Here is an 18868-nt window from a genome sequence, read left to right on the forward strand (position 1 = left end):
GGGATTCGAACCACGGCCTTCTGATTGGCAAGCCCTAGGCTCAGTGGTTTAGACCACAGCGCCACCCGTGCAACACCTTAGGGCAGGTTATTTTGCTGTGCCTCTGCCTAGAGATGTTTGCACATTCCCATCCAATGCAAAGATGCAGCAGAATTACCCATTTCCTGTGCTCCAGCAGAGGCTCATCAGAACGATATACTGCAATGCCAAATCATTGCATCCAGGTGTGCCACCTCTAGGATGTCTTCAGCCCCCTCAATATTTTCAGGGGCCCGGCGTGACGTTGCCCAAGGTTGCACTAGTCAGGACATTTCACGGGAACCAACACCATGCCATGCCAGACCCCACAGCAGCGAGAGACATGTGTGATGTCCTGTGTCGCACATGCAATGTCACACATGCGGCGCCACGTGCCGCTGCTCCCCCAAGTATAAATGTACGTATGGAAATCACACATTATACTTAACTAGAAAGGAAGCTGCGAAATGGCACAACTTAAAACCAAAAGCAACACAAGATTTAAAAGAAATATGCAGAATACAAGCAGAGACATCACCTTGCCAACAAAGGTCCGTATAGTTAAAGCCATGGTTTTCCCAGTAGTGATGTATGGAAGTGAGAGCTGGACCATAAAGAAGGCCGATCGCCGAAGAATTGATGCTTTTGAATTATGGTGCTGGAGGAGACTCTTGAGAGTCCCATGGACTGCAAGGAGATCAAACCTCTCCATTCTTAAAGAAATCAGCCCTGAGTGCTCACTGGAAGGACAGATCCTGAAGCTGAGGCTCCAAGACTTTGGCCACCTCATGAGAAGAGAAGGCTCCCTGGAAAAGACCCTGATGTTGGGGAAGATGGAGGGCGCAAGGAGAAGGGGACGACAGAGGACGAGATGGTTGGACAGTGTTCTCGAAGCTACAAACATGAGTCTGACCAAACTGCGGGAGGCAGTAGAAGACAGGAGTGCCTGGCGTGCTCTGGTCCAGGGGGTCACGAAGAGTCGGACACGACTAAACGACTAAACAACAACAACAACATGCAGAATATGAAGTTACTGATTCTTGGGAAAGGAAGCGCTTGCCAACTTTACAAGCTCTGCATATCAATCCTGCGCCTCTGATTTTAGCATCATACAGAGATTGGGCACTTTGGGCTCAAAGAAGTCTTAACTCAAGCATAGTTAATCCTCATGGCACACTATCATCCTGTTTATGACATACACTGTTGCAGAGTTTGGGAATGACTGTCGTACGTAGACAATATAGACCTGGATTAGGGATTGGGTGCCCCTGCAGATGTTTTTAGACTCCATGAGGTCTAGCCATGATGGAGCAATGAACAGGCAATTTCAAAAGGCTGTGGCAGGCAGAGGCAAACTCGGCCCTCCAGATGTTTTGGGACTACAACTCCCATCATCCCTGACCACTGGTCCTGTTAGCTAGGGATGATGGGAGTTGTAGTCCCAAAACATCTGGAGGGCCGAGTTTGCCTATGTCTGGGCTATGGCTTTAAAATGTTTTTATAATGTTTGTTTTTAGAAGCCACATACAAGCTTTGGGGGATGGGCAGGGGGAAGGAGATCATGAATCTAAACAAATAATGAAGAGGATGATAAATGCATTGACTTTAATAAAGTTTTACCACTGACTGGTCTCTTGCTATTAATTAATACATTGTTGTAGTTCTGTTTGGGGTGATACTTGGGTTTATTGGGTGGAAATTTATTTTAAGCTCTGAAAACAGGCCATAAAACTGGAAATATGTTTTGAAGCTTAAGGCTAATTGCCTCAAGGATCCCGCAGGGACCCATTGGGAGCCTGTACTTTTTCTTCCTTTAATTCCCTCCATTCCTTAATGATGTGTCCAAAGTTTATAATACGATAATAGTACAATTATAAGAAGCTAATTTTGGGCTTTCCACTCCTGCGGCTCTTCTTCACAAATTTGGGAGGTTTAACACTTAAGGGATACTTATGTGTGATTCTACATCAAACAACTATGGTATAGAGAAAGGCTGCAGAACTGAAGCTGAATTTGGGAGGGATGGGATGAACTCTGGGTTTCTGGAGTCTTTCAGGTAGCAGCTGAGAAGACTCCTCTAGAATGTGGACCAGTTCAAAATGGAAATAATAATAATAATAATAATAATAATAATAATAATAATAATAATAATAATACCCCACCCAAGTGGAATAACAGGGGCTGATCTGCTTCAGCAGAAGTTCAATGTTGGGGGAGAAAGGTTTGTTAAGCATTACAGCACTTCAAATGCTTTTGAAATGGACATGTATCAAAGGTATTTAAGAAAAAGGTTCTAGCTGGGTGCTACGCATGACTGCCCTTTGCCTCTTAAGTGACATGATCACTAGAATAAAGTGACAAATTGCCTCATTTCAGACAATGCAGCACGAAATAAAAGTTGAAATTTTTGTAAAGCGTTCCTGACAAAAGCGTTTTCTTTTGTAAAAATTGTCATTAGTGCTTTGCTTCAGTCAGTCTAAGTGATAGATTCACCTTAAAAATTATCTACACACCGGCACCTATTATGAAACCTGAACTCCCAACATTACATTTGTCAGGTTCATTAATTGTTTTAACATTTGTTAGGGGGCTAGGCCAGTACATTTCTGCTGGGGGGCTATTTGAATCCCTGAAAGAATAATATCGAGAGAGTGAGAGAGGTTATTTGCTAGCCTTCTCTCTAAAATGCTATTTTTTCTGTGTTCAGGGACAATTTAAAGGATCATTAAAATATGTGATCTACCCAGAGCTGATAAAAAATGTCCTCCTGAAATTCTCCACTCTATGGAGGCTGCACCACCAATTAGCTTCCAGGCCCAATTCAAAGAGCTGGTTTTGACCTATGCACCCTAAAACCAACTCAGGACCACAAGACCTCGATGTCCACCTCTTCCCAGATGAACCACCGCAGACCCTGCGATCATCACCTGAGGTCCTTCTTTGGGTGCCTCCTCCACAAGAGGTCTGGAAGGCTGGGTCAGAGGAAGGTGGGCATTGGGGGCGGTCTGCCTCGGGTGTCACCACTGAGGGGCGTGACAAAATGCCAGGCAGCACTCACCGCAGGGCCTGCAGCGCACCTGAGCCACATGTCTCTCCTGGGAGTGACATTTTGTGACAGGAACTGTGAGAAGGAGTGGTGATGACTTGTGAAGTTCTTCATTCCAAAGAGTTCCCTCACCACCTTGACAGTCAAGGCTAGTGTTCTGGAAGCAAAGCATGGGACAGGTCTTTAACATCAGCAGTCAGGAGCACTTCAGCCCTGTTTTTGAGTTTCTGCCCTGTTTTTGAGTTTGTTTGAAAGTTAAACAGCTTATCTCGTATTCCTTTGTAAGTTTTTCTTAAAACCTTTTTTGTAAACTCAGGGAAGCATTTCAGCCCTGCTCTTGAGTTTGCTGGAAATCATTTAAGGTTTATAATGTTCTCCTAAATAGGGCTATGTTTAAAACTTGTCATTGAGGTTTTTATACCTTTTTTGTAAACTCAAAGAAGCATTTCAGCCCTGCTCTTCAGTTTGTTTGATATCACTTAAAATCATTTAAGGTTTAAAATTCTTTATTTCCTTCTGAGGAAACTGATTAGTTCAGTGAAACGAGTTTTGTAGCTGGCATCTCGTTAAGTCTTTGTTTAATTCTGGGTTAATTTTTCCAAATTCTTTTTTGATTTTTGTTATTCAATTCTATAGTCGATTACCTCTCGTTTCAGGGATTTTCACGGAAATTCTTTTCTTTGTTTTGTGTAATTTCTTGGTTCTGTGACTGTCTTTTTTTCACAGGTGGATGGACCAGGCAGGGACACTTTAAGTGCAGCTGACCTTCACTCAGGGGCGTAGAAAGGGGGGGTGGTCTGACCTGGGTGTCACCACTGAGGGAGGCTTGCCTCGCACCTTCATTCTACACCTTTAGGCACCAGGCAAAAATGTTCTTCAACCAGGCCTTGGGCTGATTAACATGTGATGTCCTTTTAAATGTGTTTGTGGGAGGGGAGTTATGGGTTTGTTTTGTTCTTGTTTCTATTACTTATTTTGTGCTTTTATTTTGTATGTTTATGCTGATTAATAATAATAATAATAATGATGATGATGATGATGATGGCCAAACTCCTCCAGCCAGCCATCTTCCAATGGCTGTGATTTTCTGCCCTTGCTAATGCTCTGTGATGCCAGGATGTATTGTAATTCTGAGGGCCTGCAGTTGGTGCTATTTCTACCACTCCTAATAATAATAATAATAATAATAATAATAATAATAATTTATTATTTATACCCCGCCCATCTGGCTGGGCTTCCCCAGCCACTCTGGGCGGCTTCCAAAGGAATATTAAAATACTATAATACATCAAACATTAAAAGCTTCCCGAAACAGGGCTGCCTTCAGATGTCTTCTAAAAGCCTGGTAGTTGTTGTTCTCTTTGACATCTGGTGGGAGGGTGTTCCACAGGGAAGGCGCCACTACCGAGAAGGCCCTCTGCCTGGTTCCCTGTAACTTGGCTTCTCGCAGTGAGGGAACCGCCAGAAGGCCCTTGGTGCTGGACCTCGGTGTCCGGGTAGAACGATGGGGGTGGAGACGCTCCTTCAGATATACTGGACCGAGGCCGTTTAGGGCTTTAAAGGTCAGCACCAACACTGAATTGTGCTCGGAAACTTACTGGGAGCCAATGTAGGTCTTTCAAGACCGGTGTTATGTGATCTCTGTGGCAGCTCCCAGTCACCAGTCTAGCTGCCGCGTTCTGGATTAGTTGTAGTTTCCGGGTCACCTTCAAAGGTAGCCCCACGTAGAGAGATTGCCCTTGTGGAACATTGGTATGTCACAGGGGAGGGGAACCACATGCCCAGGGACAAAAGGAGTCCCCCAGGGCTTTCTATCCGGCCCTCAGAACTCTCCCTGGGCTGCACCCATCACTGGCCCTGTATCTCACCTGAGTGGCTTTGCCTGGCTGGAATGTGTCCTTAAACCCACAAATACCTCTTGCTTGCGTGGCTGCAGGACACTAACTTACTGTACAAACAAATTACCGTATTTTTCGCTCCATAAGACAAACTTTTTTCTTCTTAAAATCTAGGGGGGAATGTCTGTGCGTCTTATGGAGCGAATGTGTGGTCCCTGGGGCTGGGGGGTGGGGAACCCGGGCTTCCCTCGCCAGCCCCAACAACCTCTGGGAGCAGCGGGAAGGCTGCGCTCAGCCTTTCCACTGCTCCCCAACCTGCTCTTTGGGGCTGGCGGTGGCTTTCCCAGGGCTGGCGGTGAGGGAAGCTCAGCTTTCCCCACTGCAAGCCCCACAAGTGAAAGGAACCCAAGGTTATCTGAAGAGCGAGAGGGGTCGGTGCGCTCCGCTCCGGAGGCTTCAGGTTCCTTTCACTGAAGGGTAGGTGCCCCTTCAGCTAAGCAGGAGGAGAAATGGAAGGGGCTCCATTTCTCCTGCCGCTTCGCTGAAGGGGTGCTGCGCAGAGAGGGGGAGATTTTTTCTCTCCTTGTTCTCCCCCTCTAAAACAAAGTGCGTCATATAGAGCGAAAAATACAGTACATCCATTGCCTCACCCACTTTTGCCTCTGGCCCTACCCATGTGGCCCCCAGAAGGGAGTGTGTGGCCCTCAAGCTGAAAAAGGCGGCAGGCCTCTGCTGGGGTGGGTGCCTGTTTAGGAGGCAGCTTCCCCAAGCAGCAGTGAGCAGTGAGCCCACCCAAAAAGTAAAAAGGAAATGAACGTGAAGCCACAGCCATCACTGCTGAAACTCTCAGCAGCCGATAACCAAAATCACTTAACCTGGCTCCCTCCATTTGCTGCCCGCAAACAGGCTGAGATTTCCATTCATTCCTAGCTGGGATGCCAGTGTAGGAAGCTTCCATGTCCTTTGCCTCCTTCCCATGGTTCTTCTTAAGAAGTATTACTGGGGTAGACCAGGATCCAGCCACATGAGAGCAACTCCCAACTGCTTCAATAGCACACAAATCAGATGTAAGAAGCCGCAGTGAAACAAAAAAAAAAACCCTGTCCGAATGACATCAGCAGAGATGGTCCCTTTGGCGTTACTGCGATGCCGTAAGTCAGTACAAGTTCTGCTGGCTTCATGCCTTGGCTCAGGAAAGAGCACTGGACTGTAGGTCACCCAGATGCGAGGGGAGATTAGTCTTTCTGACCTAGATTCCTCTCCCTTTGCTTCCTATTCGTCTGCTCTCGACTTTACCCAGCTCTGATTAAGCATGCAAAAGAGAGCATCGCTGGAGCTGCTGCTTTGATGATGGCAGGCTAGCGCCTCTTTAACAAGTTGGTTTTTCATTTATTTGCCCAGTAATTGGGGAAATATTCACATTGGTGGGCTTATCTCTCTAAAAAATGCACGGCTGCTGCTGCGCTCCATTCTCCCTTCACCTTCAAGCTCACATCAAATGTGGGACAGAAAAAGGCCACCTCACATGGCCTTCAGTAAAACGCTGCTTCTCCGCCTCCTATTTTTCTTTTAAAACTTTGCGGTAGCCTCTCCTGCGCTGATTTAAAAGAATGGATGGTGTTTGCCTCTGTGCTCTTCAATGATGACAAGATATGGGGAAACTATAGGCGACAACCTTTCCTGAATTTAAAAGTCTGATCTGCAATAGGCAAAACTAGTTCACGCAGGGCCAGCCCAAGATATTTCACGGCCTGAGGCAAACAAGAACATGCCCCCCTGCCATTCAACAGGTCTCGCTTGTTGAACAGTCATCGGGTGATAACTATCACCCCTGTGATCACAGGCACATCCTCTTAATCATTTTTTAAGTGTGCTTGTTCAGTGTTTTCAAGTGCACATTGAGATGTGGGTTGGGTTTAATATGATTTCTAGAGTCTGCTCCAGCCCTAAAGTGCTATGATTCCAATCATAGCAAAAGCCCCAGATCTTTGCACTGTGACAGAGTGCAGTTTAAAGTAATAGTGATGGTTTTTACGCGGGTGGGGGAGAAAAGCCCCATTATAGCTTACTCCCAGGAACATGTGCATAGAATTTGTCTGAGGGAGTTTAAAAAAACACTAAAACCCACACACCCCAAACCTAGCCTTCGTGCCTGAAACAAAAGCCAGTGGGACTGATAATATTCAAAATAGAAAACTAACCTTTTTATTACTTTATACTCATTATTGAAAAATAAAAAGTACAAAATTACAAGTGCACAGAATAAGATAAGACACAAAAAAGGAGAAACAATAAATAGTGCTCATGCATACTCTGCAACATTTATCCGATGAAAATAGGGATGTCCCATTCAACAACAACAACAATAATAAATAATATTTTTATTTATTTGCCAACCATTAAACATTTAACAACATGCCTATGCAGGGCTGCCTTCATATGTCTTCTAAAGGTTGTATAGTTACTTATTCCCCTGGCTAAGGAGTCATATAACTCTATACCCTCCAACATTTCTCCAGTGAAAATAGGGACATCCTAAGGAAAAGTGGGACATTCTGGGATCAAATCAGAAACCGGGACAGCTGCTGTAAATCCAGGACCATCCCTGGAAAATAGGGACACTTGGAGGGTCTGCCCATGTAGAAAACATGTACAGTGGTACCTCGGGTTACCTACGCTTCAGGTTACAGACTCCGCTAACCCAGAAATATTAACTTTGCTTCAGGATGAGAACAGAAATTGTGCTCCAGGGGCGTGGCGGCAGCAGGAGGCCCCATTAGCTAAAGTGGTGCTTCAGGTTAAGAATAGTTTCAGGTTAAGAACGGACCTCCAGAACGAATTAAGTACTTAACCCGAGATACCACTGTACTGCAAAATTAAGCCTCTCTATGACAAATGGAGCTATTAGAGCTTAAGAACAAGTGCAGATATTTTCTTATCCTCATGCTGTTCCTTCACCCTTTAGAATCTTGAGCTGTTCACCAAATCTTCCCTTTATTCGCGTCTTTATGTGGGCAAAGCAGGAATGCAGACAAGAAAGGCAAAAGCAGGGCATGGCTTTTCGGGAGGTATTTGTGTGATACCTCTTGTCTGACTCAGTCAAATCAGCTGCCTTTATGATTAGCCAGGACTGCTTCTCCGCTAGCACATAACTATAGCCAGAAAATTGCAAACAGATTCCTGAGCTTTAATTGCCACTTACTTTGTGGATGATTACTATATCTTCCTGTTTGGCTTCGCACCAGAAGGAAACATATGGGTCTCCATCAAAAACCTTTCAGAACGAGGGGAAAGAAGAAGAAAGGATTAAGAGCAGATCTAAAAAGAGATTTGTGCAAGGAAAGAGAAAAAGGAATGAAAGAAAACAGATGTGAGGGTGGGGTGCGCAGGAGGAAGCCAGTTTCAGGGCTAGAAGGTGTAAGCTGGCAGCGGACTCAAGGAATCAATATAGCTTAGTGCCAGGCAAGAAAGCAGCCCACTGTGGTCTTTATGAAGGAGAGGAACAGCCAAACAAAGTTTTAAAAGACCAGTGGAATATGAAGGCTGTCCAGGCCCCAATAAACTCTGGGATTTAGATGCTGTGAACATGTAAGCAGAGCAATTTCCTTGGCCTTTTACAACTTAGGTAAATAATTTATGGAAGCAGTCCTCCTCCCCCTCCCCCATCATATAAAAGGGCCATAAAAATATATTCATCGTATAAAAAGCTGTGCTCTTAACAACAAGTTGCAAACTTGTGTGTCTACTCCTGATCACATAAAGCTGGCAGCTTGAAGGCTTCAAACAGCTCCCTCCCTCCCTCTTCTTACAGGGTGTCGAGAATCAAGAGCAGTGTTTTAAGTGTGGAAATTGGCCTTCAGTTCTCATTACATGTGGGAACTTCATGGATTACTAACTCCCCATTAGCAATTGCATGCCCTTCCAAGTGAAGCTCTGCCTGCAAGTGATCATGATGCTTATTAATTAATTGTGGAGCTCTGTGGAGGGATTTAGGGCACTGGTTAAAGGAAAGAAGTTTTAGGGATGCAGATACAGGAGGAGGTCAAGTCACAGGGCCCTAGTTGTGAGCTAGGATCAGCCTTGCAGGCTGAGACCCTATCTGCCTGCAGACTGTCTCGCCAGAGTGGTACATGCTCTGGTTATCTCCCGCTTGGACTACTGCAATGCGCTCTACGTGGGGCTACCTTTGAAGGTGACCCGGAAACTACAACTAATCCAGAATGCGGCAGCTAGACTGGTGACTGGGAGCGGCCGCCGAGACCATATAACACCGGTCTTGAAAGACCTACATTGGCTCCCAGTACGTTTCCGAGCACAATTCAAAGTGTTGGTGCTGACCTTTAAAGCCCTAAACGGCCTCGGTCCAGTATACCTGAAGGAGCGTCTCCTCCCCCATCATTCTGCCCGGACACTGAAGTCCAGCTCCGAGGGCCTTCTGGCGGTTCCCTCACTGCGAGAAGCCAAGTTACAGGAAACCAGGCAAAGGGCCTTCTCGGTAGTGGCGCCCGCCCTGTGGAACACCCTTCCAGCAGATGTCAAAGTGATAAACAACTACCTGACATTCAGAAGACATCTTAAGGTTCAGGGAAGTTTTTAATATGTGACATTTTGGTGTATCTTTCATCTTTGTTGGAAGCCGCCCAGAGTGGCTGGGGAGGCCCGGCCAGATGGGCGGGGTACAAATAATAAATTATTATTATTATTATTATTATTATTATTATTATTATTATTACTTGCCAGAATGCTGACAACCTTTTCTTGCCTCCTGGAGACCTAGCAAATTATGGACCAACCAGCTGTTCCCCATACCAATAGGGCAGAAGTGGGTATAACTTACATTGCCCAGACCACCATAATAACCTACTCATTCCACTTTCACACATGTGCAAGATCTCTCTCTCTCTCTCTCTCTCTGTCTCTCTCTCACTCACTCACACACACACACACACACAATTGGGGAAGAGATGTGTTTAAAAACAGAAATCACACTTCCTCCACTTCCACTCTCATTCACACACTAGTGCATATATGTGCCCATCCTTACACACACAATTGGTGAAAGAAAGAGGGGAGAGGGAGAGAAACACTCTCTCTCTCTCTCTCTCTCTCTCTCTCTCTCTCTCACACACACACACACACACTCACACTCACACACACACTCCCACACAGAGAGTTATAGCCCATTATTGGAGTAGAGAGCAAGATCAGGTTACAGAGTGAGCATGACAGGGAATAAATCCTGACACAGACACTGTCTAAATGGATTACAAGGCAGTTAGCTAAGCTGCATCATCAAAATCGTAGTACTTGCCATATCCATTATTAATTTCCAGGGCTGGCCCACTGGGAAACAATTTCTGTGGCTCAAAATGCCCTCCATTTCTTTCTTTTGGGCACTGAATAATTGGGGGGCGCGCGTTTATCTGTTCATGTACAAACATGCCCTTGATTTTGACCAAATTCTGATTGACTATCTGCTATAGGGCATCATCGCAGTCTTTCTACGATCCCTCATTGGCTGATATCGGTCATGTTGCCAATCCAGGAAGCACTGATGTCTCTCTCAACTGATTTCACTGAGCAGCAGCATTGTATATCCAAATAAAATGGGTGATAATGTCATCACCCCAGTTCCTAATTGTTTGGGACCATCTATGTAAACATTTTAGGAATGAGATAGAAGCAGTAACTAGGTAGAAGGACATCACTGATGCTGCCGTAGCTCAACAAACAGTAACACCAAACAGAATTTTTAAAAAGTGGTGACTATTCACATTTGGGGTGTATGGGGTGTTAGAGGAGGAGGAGTACCTCAGCTCCCACCTGTGACTCCTAGACGTTGTCAGCATGTGACAGCGGCAACACCACAGGAACAGCTTTGACTGGCTGGATAAACCAGGTGAGGGGAACCAAAGGGCCTCAAACCCTTGGTTAGTTAGGGACTTACCCTGCATGCGAAGACAGGCTCTGGCAGATTGAGCAGATGAGACCAATAGTGGGTCCAACAGTCAAGAAGGCAGTTTCTGCACGTGCCATAGACGGAAATGAGGGGCCGATGGGGCTCATAGCCCACATAGAAGAAGGAAAACTCTGATTGCAAACCTCTGCTGCCTTGCGGGATATCTTTGGGAGGAGAAAAGGCTCAGGAGTAGAACCCTACACAAATCCGGACTGGAGCCTCTAAGACGGTTGGATGGTGTCTTGTATTTTTTAATATTAATCTTTATTGGTTTAAAATCAACACATACACACAAAGAACATTTAGAAGAGAAAAGCAAAGAAGAAAACAAAAATAAAACAGACAAAGACATAGCAAAATTATACAAAAGAAAAAATATACATTATGTATTTTACAAACAAACAAAGATATGTGTCAGGGGTTCAGGAGCAGAGGCAAGGGCAAGGGAGGAAACAGAGAGCGAAGGGGAGGAGGCAGAAGAAAGGATGAGCGATGACGACGACCCGAGATCTCCGAGTCTCTCCAGTGAGTCGGAGGATTCACAGAAAGGAGCACCAGTGGCCAAGGCAAGGGGGGAGTTTAGGGGGGCACCCCAGGGAGATAGAGCCAGAGGGGAATCAGAGGAGAGCAGTTGGAGATCGGGTCCAGCGTCACCGCCAGAGAACAGGGAAGAGGAAAGGAGCCAGGGGGCAAGCGCTGGCAGCTCACAGCAGGAGGGAGGGCACGAGTCAGGGGTGGCCACACCTCCATCTGGGAGCGAAGAAACGGTTAGACGGAAGGTGGAAGGTTGGGCGCGCGCGCCAAGTTCAAATGCACAGGAAGGAGGCGCAGTAGGCAGCCCGGAAAGAGAGCCGGGTCCTAAAGCCCGGCGCAAGGAGACAGGAGAGTCCGGGGGGTCAGCGTCCGAAGAATCCCGGAAGGAAGAGACCCAGGGGGGCAGAGGGACCCAGAGAAGAACAGTCAGGCGGAAAAGGTGGAGCAGGGCTAGGATATTAAGTTGGTGTACGAGGGGCGGAGATTCAGACGGAGCTTCGCCGATCTAGCTACTAGACGTAGGGTTGCACGCAGCAGCTTGAGAATGGAAACTGTAACTCAATAAAGACTTTTACTTAATGACCGTTGGCTAGCGTGATCCTCTGTGAGCTAGGATCTTGAAGCAACCCTGACAATATGTAACACTGCTTCACCAATACACAAAAATATTTCAACTTCCGACTTCCTTGATATGGGTCCTTGTTTCATCAATTCCTTGCCTCTGATATTCCAATAAATTTGAAGCATTCTAAAGTTTATATATGGGGACAGTTCTTTTAGATATTGTCTATACATCTCCCACTCCTCTTTAAACTTTTGGGTTGATCAATCTCTATTTCCCCCCATCATATATGCTAATTCCATATATTCTAACAGTTTTACTTGCCACTCCTCTTTTGATGAAATCTTATCTCCCTTCCACCCCTTGGCAACCAGCATCCTTGCTGCTGTTGTAGCATATAAAAGATTCTTCTTTTCTTTCTTGGGATATCTGGTGCCATTATACCTAAGAGGAAGGCTTCTGGTTTTTTGTTAAACATTATCTTGAACAATTTTTAAAATTCATTATATATGTGGTCCCAAAAGTTTTTTTTATTTTCTTGCAACCCCACCACATGTGGTAGAACGTTCCCTCTAACTCTCTGCCCCTCTAGCATAAATTTGAGTTGGTTCTATACATTTTTGATAGTTTACTCCGGGTGATGTACCACCTGTATATCACCTGGATGGTGTCTTCTATGCCTCCTTTTGGGAACTCCTGCAGCCCAGCTGGTGCGAAATGTTTTGCTCTGCTTTCCTTTGCATCACATCAGTGAGGCTCAGAGGCGGGTCATGTCATCTGGGCAGCCCAGCACATCCATACATACCCCCTAGGCTTGCACCCCAGAGCAAAAACAACACAGTTTGACTTCACACTGGGGAAGGACTTCATTGTCTCTTGAGACAGATTGTTGCCAAAGACAAAAAAATTCTCACAATCAAATTGTTGTCTGCCCCTTGGAAATAATTTGTTCTCATAAAGAGTGGCATGTGACTATTTTGCATTTTCATATCTAATTATTGGGGGGGGGGAGAGAACATACAGTGGTACCTCGAGTTACAGATGCTTCAGGTTACATACGCTTCAGGTTACAGACTCCGCTAACCCAGAAATAGTGCCTCGGGTTAAGAACTTTGCTTCAGGATGAGAACAGAAATTGCACAGCAGCGGGAGGCCCCATTAGCTAAAGTGGTGCTTCAGGTTAAGAACAGTTTCAGGTTAAGAACGGACCTCCAGAACGAATTAAGTTCTTAACCTGAGGTACCACTGTATGGGACAGAATGGCTTACTGATGAGTATGATGCAGGGCACAGACATTCCTTCACATGAACAACCACATAACCCTATAAAGGAAAGAAACTAAAAAGAAAAACAAACCATATCATAAAAACAACCAAATTATCTTACAAATCCTATTACTTTGGAAGTCGAAGTTGCTTCTGAGATTGGCAACCCTATAAAAAGCTACCAATTTTTTGTCAGATATTCTGTTTGTGCTAGAACTTCTTTTGGAAAGACTGAGAGAGGGAGGGAGGGAGGAGTGAGTGTGCGCACATGCCAGTTCTTATAGCCCCTTTCTAGTTCTGAGCTCCTGCTGATGCTGTAAATTTTAACAATCTCGTTTTTATAACCGTAGTCTGTACTGTGCTGCTCTGTTCTTTTCTTTGGTGTTGTCCCCCAAATACCTCATCAGGCACTCAGGCCACAGAAGCTGGTTTTAATACCTGTCTGAACTATTTTTTTTAAAAAAAGAAAAGGGTTCCCTAGTTTATGCCATCTTGGAGAGTTTGATCATGTTCCTTCTGTAATATTTAATCTCTGCCAGGGCTGCTGAGTTTATGGCTTGAAAAACTCTGGTGAGCAGGCGAGCTCTCAGTTCTGGAACTGTGCTGAATACAGCAAGAGGAATGCAATCTATATACAGCTGGAGAAACATGTGCTTTAAAATTCATAGCCCATTCTGTAGGGCTGGTTAAGCAAGTGAGCTGCAAAGCTGGTTCAAACACTACCTCTGTAAAAAAAACCAACAACAACAAAAACAAGACACACCACCCTCACCAGGTTGCTGTAATCAAACCATCACCCTCCTAGTCAAAATATTCAGCTGCAAGCTGCACTTGGGCCTGATCGGCTGCCAATATGACAACCAAAATATTCTAGACTGCAGAAAGGAGCAGGTGGGAAAATGCCATGAAATTGTCCAACTATCTAAACAGAAGGGACACTTCTACATGTTTGGTGGACCTGTGAAAAAATCAAAAGCTTCTGGAACATAGTATATGACGAGCTTAAAAAAATGTTTAAGTATAACTTTATAAAAAATACAGAAGCTTTTCTACTAGGGATAACGGACGCAGGTATAGCAAGAGAAGATCAGAAAATATTCCTCTATGCCACAGGAGTGGCAAGGATCCTAATTGCTAAAAACTTGGAAAAAGAAATTGTGCCAACAAAAAAGGAATGGCAAGACAAACTGTTAGTGTATATTGAACTGGCTAGAGCAACAGGCAATTAGAGATCACAATAGACAAGAGTTTCAAAAAGCATGGGGAAAATGCAGAGAATACTTCACAAAACAGTGCCCTAAAATTCATACCTGGACTTGTTTTGATTAATGTCTGCAGGAGACTTTGTGGATATTCAAGTTATAATTAGAAAAATCTTAATAATTATTCATAAAGGAAACAGCTTATAAGAAGTAAATAAGGAGGCCAGATACAGGATAAAGGGAGACTTTTATTTGGTTGATTGTATTGTTGTATGTTATGCTCATTGTTTGTTATGTTCGTGTTTAATGAGGGTGGATTTCTGTATTGGGGTGGGTGGGGGGTTTATGTTATGTTGTAAATAAAATTTCCAATAAAAACAATTAAAAAAGAGAAATTGTCCAACTATCTGTGCCCTAACCTGGGTTATTCTGTCCCCATTGCAATGGATTTCTTTAGCTAAGAGGAAGTTGACGAAGCAAAGGGGGGAATGTGAACTGCGAATTCTGAAGGGCAAAATGGAAATCACTTTAGTGCATCTTAGTGCAAAATTAGATGCAAACTTCCAAGTGCATCCAAGCGCAGAGGAGTAAAAGTGGTGTATTCACAGCACATAACCCAACTAAGGCATCCCAAAAGTCAATTCCCCCTCCCAGAAACATGCAGTGATCCACAGAACCAGATGCTGCCCAGCTCAAACTTTGCTCACAACTCAACCATACCAACTTGATGTGCAGAAATTAGCAGGTGATAACGCTCACCTCTGTGCTGGATGTGGGGAACGGACTTCACCTTCACCAGGTTGTTGTTGTTTGGTTAGCAGGCAACTACGGTACGTAGCATTATGCAACACTGCACAGACATCACTCTCAATATACTCTGAAATGATGGAGTGAAATTTTCATGTACCTTTTGTAAAGTCTGATTGCTGATGTGAAGATCTGTATGCTTCATTTTTACCAGGTGCCTTCTTAGGCTGCAAGCTATAATCGATTTTAATGCTGCAATCTTGCATTAATGCCGCAATGAATCCATTGAAGCTTGAACTGCATACTTAAAAAGCATATTGGTTAATCAGGAATGTCGCATGCCTTGTGTAACAGACTCTTCAATAGTGATATCATATTCTCCCACCCACCCACCCACCTCAAAATTACTCTTGCATGAACAAAAGAATTCTGAACTTGGTTTGCAGATACTGAAGTCACAGGAAATTAAGGGTGACTCAATGGATTATTTTAAAAATTAATCTTTATTACCTTCCACTCTCAGGCTGCTAATAAAAAAAAAATCTGTTTCAACAGCCTCTATAAAAACTTGTCTACAAAGCAGAAGGATGGAGGAGAGTCGATATTAAATAAGACTCAGGATAGTGGGTTGTAAGAACAATGTAATTGGGAGAACATCGCAGATTAAATGAAAATTTGCATACATTTGAAATCTAGCCAGTTTTGACAATCAGGGACTTAGCAAATCGCCCTCAAATTGCTAGCATATTTCTACCCTTTACCAAGAAGAAGAGCTCAAATACTACCCCAGTGTATACCTTCTGGGAATGGATGGTACTTAAAAGAACATTAATATATTTGAGTTTGCAAAGCTACTTTTTAAAAACTAGAAACTCACAACTTATTACTGAAATTTCACCAGTCAGCCTCCCAAACTGTGAAATTTACCTCAAGCCTGATTCATGGCAAAAATCATGAAGCAAATTCTGAAAACCTTGTTTATATTTCACATTTCTACAAGGAAATCAAAAATTTGAAACATCGAATGATAATTTCTCTCTCAAATTTTCTTCTTCACCAGCTGTTCTGCATGACATAAAAGCATAAGAGTATTGGTGAATCAGATCAATAGCATAATCCTATACATGTCTGTGCAAAGGTAAGTTGCACTGAGTTCAGTGGGGCAAACTATCAAGTAAGTTGGCATAATTTGAGTTAGGTTGGCATGTTGGTCAGTCAACTAGTCAAAAAATGTCACTTGATCCTCTGACCATGGAAAAATACTTTTGAATATCTAGTTACCCCTTTAGTTTCAATATGATATAATTTGCTACAAAGCGCAGAGCGCAGGACCACCTAACCCTGTGGCAATCAAGGGTAAGCTTAGCGGAATAACAAAGCTTCACCTCTGGCTTCCTGCTCTAATCTTTGGGCACCAGGCAAAAACATCCCCCTATAGCCAGGCCTTTTATTTATTTATTTTAAAAGATATTTATTAAAGTTTCAAAATGTTACAAAAATAAGAAAAAGAGAAGAAGAAAAGAGAAAATACAAAGTGCCGGGGGGAAAAATAAAAACAGTTAAAAACAAATCAATCTTTCCATATATTGTCTTTCGTTTGCTTGTTTCCCTGACCTCCTCACACCTCCCTTTTTTGTATTCCAGTTCAATTAGTTAATTCAGCAAATCCTTTCCCTCTTTGTTTTTATCTTGATCCTTTATCTTAATATATTATAACTTTAGATTATCACCTGTTAACAATCCATTTTTACATATTCCTTTATAACATTGCTGCTAAAAACCACTCAACTTCATTCCGACATCATTCTAACATTCATTAATTTTGCAGTATTTCTGTAAATAGTCTTTAAATTTCTTCCAATCTTCTTCCACCGACTCTTCTCCCTGGTCTCGGATTCTGCCGGTCATTTCCGCCAGTTCCATATAGTCCATCACCTTCATCTGCCATTCTTCCAGGGTGGGTAGATCTTGTGTCTTCCAGATGGCCAGGCCTTTTAAACTGGGTGTGGGGAGGGATCGTTTTTGTTTTTTACTGTGTTGTGCATTTCTGTGTTTTATACTGTAAATCGCCCTGTGATCCTTGGATGAAGGGGGATATAGAAAATTAAATAAATAAATAAGAAATCAGAAGCAGGTTCCCATGGAGCCCCACCCACCAGGTGCAACTGAGAAACAGGAGCCCTGAAGGAATGGGGGCCAAGAACAATCTATAGCCAGCTCTGAAGTCTTTGGAGATAGGTTTCCATCTGTGGCTTTGGTTCTGAAAAAGGGAAAGCTGTTGCATCATGAGGAATATCTGTTGTGGGAATTTGGGGGGCGGTCTCTAACTGTACAAGGGATGTGGGTGGCGCTGTGGGTTAAACCACAGAGCCTAGGACTTGCTGATCAGAAGGTTGGTGGTTCGAATCCCCGTGACAGGATGAGCTCCCATTGCTCGATCCCTGCTCCTGCCAACCTAGCAGTTCGAAAGCATGTCAAAGTGCAAGTAGATAAATAGGTACTGCTCTGGCGGGAAGGTAAACGACGTTTCTGAGCGCTGCTCTGGTTTGCCAGAAGCGGCTTAGTCATGCTGGCCACATGACCCGGAAGCTGTACGCCGGCTCCCTCCGCCAGTAAAGTGAGATGAGAGCCGCAACCCCAGAGTCGGCCACGACTGGACCTAATGGTCAGGGGTCCCTTTACCTTTACTCTAACTGTACAGTTTAGTAATTTTGACATGGTCCCTGAGGGGCAAAGGCATTTCCTTTAGGTTAGTTTCACCTTCCAACAAGAAGCCTTGCCTTGGCTCTCATAAAATCTGCCATCCCTGCTCTAGTGGGTGTTTGTGGAGTTCCTATAGGTGAGAAATATTACAAGGGTGGAGGGGAATTTTCTCTTTATCCATGTTGATGTTGATGCACCATTTTACTATCTACCAAATATCTCCGCCCCCTTCTGTTTTTCTCAGGTAATTATCATTTCCCCCTTCATTGCTCCCATCTTGTATAGTCCTCTTACATTTTCTCAATATTCCCTTTCCATGATCTGCTTCTCTTTATTGAACCAAAAGAATCTCTGCAAGCACCCAGTGAATTATATTTCATTACTGAGAGTGCAGTGAATATGAATGTAAATACAACAGCTATTATATGTTCTACAATGGTTCTTGATACACAGAGAGAGAGAGAGAGAGAGAGAGAGAGAGAGAGAGAGAGAGAGAGAATGCTTTATAGATGGACAGAGAGTCAGTGTAAGGTCTGTCTTAATTTAGATATGGGAATTAGTTGCCATCTCAACAGGCTGGGTAGAAAAAGCCATGAAGCTTATTACCTGTGCAAGAAACATGCATAATTTGCCTCAACATGAAATGTGAGTTTATTAAGCTAATCCAAAGTGGCTTCAGGAAATGTTTTAGCTCTTCCTCAGTTCCCTGATCCGTAAAATGGGAACAACCACCTAGTTGGAGGGGATAGGAAACCTTTCTTCCATGATGCCAGAGTTCAGCCTGACCATGACCCCAAAGGGGCCATATATGAGGAAGAGATGTGAGACCCTGAGATCTTGTGCAAATTCTTTATAAATGACTTGGAAGAAGGAATTGAGGTGATGCTCATCAAATCTGCAGAGGACACCAAACTGGGAGGAGTAGCTAATGCCACAGAAAACAGATTAGGGATTGGTAACAGATTGGAGAACTGGGCCCAAACTGACAAAATGA

Source organism: Podarcis muralis, chromosome 5 (assembly GCF_964188315.1).
Source record: "Podarcis muralis chromosome 5, rPodMur119.hap1.1, whole genome shotgun sequence".
Classification (NCBI taxonomy): Eukaryota; Metazoa; Chordata; class Lepidosauria; order Squamata; family Lacertidae; genus Podarcis; species Podarcis muralis.